Source organism: Arachis ipaensis, chromosome B03 (assembly GCF_000816755.2).
Source record: "Arachis ipaensis cultivar K30076 chromosome B03, Araip1.1, whole genome shotgun sequence".
Classification (NCBI taxonomy): Eukaryota; Viridiplantae; Streptophyta; class Magnoliopsida; order Fabales; family Fabaceae; genus Arachis; species Arachis ipaensis.
Window position 1 is genome coordinate 13518324 of NC_029787.2, and position 2055 is coordinate 13520378.

Sequence of the window (2055 nt, forward strand, 5' to 3'; positions counted from 1 at the left end):
GATTCCCTTCTTCTTCAAATCCGTTCTCTTTTATATATATATCATTTTTAGTTATGGTAATTTGGTAATAAAATTTAAAATTTAATTTAAAAGGATGATTTTAAAACTAAGTTAAACCCTAGAGACGATTTTGTATGTAAAAAAATGTTGGAAATAAAAAAAATAGCTTATACCTTAAGAACTAAAATCGTACTTAACCCTAAATTAAACTATTTTGAACTGTGATTTTAAAATGCCATCATAAATTTTTCAAGTGGTACCAGGCTTTTGAAACTGATATGGCGAGAGTGACTTGAGTGAGTATTAGGTTTTTTAGATATCATTTACCTTGATCTAATGTTATATTATATAGACTGAATAGAGACTAAACATTTCGAATATGTTGAGTTAGCGAATCATAAGTTATGATTGTGGTGAGAGTCACAATGTAGTTACCTTGATATTCTCAGCATCTATTTTGACTATTTCACTGAATTGTTGGTGATAACGTGTGTGATGGAATCATCATACCGTTATGCTAAGTGCTATCCCATTTTTGAATTATGGGCCGAGTTATAACTTATTTGGGCCAATGTATAAATTTTATTGACCAAGTTATAGGTAATGGATCAGGACTTGTTCTCTGAGTAATATGTGGTAGTTATCGAATAATATGGAACGGACCAAGATGTAATGGCCGAGTTATTATTATGAGTAAATTACCAATTATGCCCCCGATTTTGTAAAACGCTGACAATAATAACCCTAATATTTGTTAACGACAATTATACCCTCGAAAATTTAAAAAAAAGCAACAAATCTGTCCAACCGTGAAGAGAGCCCTTCTCCGTTAAACGAAGCTTGGTGATGTGGCAGACGGAATTCCAACGTGGCATCCGTTAAGGACTTCAGTCTCGTTTCTCCTTTATATAGAGATGAGAGAGAATGTTTTCCCCAATTCACCAGAAGCAGAGGCATGTCCAATAACAATCGAAGGACACAGTCAATGGAAACAATTCAACTCAGTACAATTGTTTCTAACCAAACAAATCACACTCATAATCAAACTCAGTACAATTCCACACAGAAGGATGCATAGAAACAATTCAACTCTCTTTATGTGCTCCATTATCATTTCCATCTCTGTGTATGGTCTCAGTCTCAACACTAGTAAATCTCTCTTTCAATACTCCACATTCATTGCATACTAGTGTTCCATTCTTGGATGATTCCTCCAGCCCAACAGATTTCTCGTTGATTTCGTCCATCCACTGAAAATAACGGCACCCAATGTTCTTCGTCTGCCCAGCACAAAAGCCATTCATCAAGCTCAATTCTCAATAGGGAAGGGACAGATTCACCAGAAAATTCAAACATACCTTCCACAGAGAATACCTGAAAAACCATCTTCCTGGGATTCTTCTCGTCTTCGACTTCAACGCCACCACCTGAAGACGACAGAAGCATGTCTCGTCATAGGGCTTGCTCCCGTGTTTTTCGAGCCCTTCAGAGCTACTATTTTCCATTGATTGTGTCCTTCGATTGTTATTGGACATGCCTCTGCTTCTGGTGAATTGGAAAAAACATTAGGGTTTAACGGATGCCACGTTGAAATTCCGTCTGCCACATCACCAAGCTCCGTTTAACGAAGAAGGGCTCTCTTCACGGTTTGGCAGATTTGTTGCGTTTTTTAAATTTTCAAAGGTATAATTATCGTTAACAAATATTAAGGTTATTATTGTTAGCATTTTACAAAATCGGGGGCACAGTTGGTAATTTACTCTATTATTATTAAGATAAAATAAATTTAATATTTTCAATTATATCAAATGATAAAAACAATAAATATCCAATTTTTAAATATTAAATACAATATACAGTATAATTTAAAAATAACAAAAAAATTGTAAATGTTGAAGAATTCATATTTATAACATTTTTTAATATTCAAATATTAGTGTTTTTATCATTAAAAAAAATATGGCTGCTATATTAGGTCTTGTCGTTTGACAATTCTTTACTTTTTAATATTAAAAAGAGCAATGCAAGTTCTTATAATTAATGATAATTCAACAA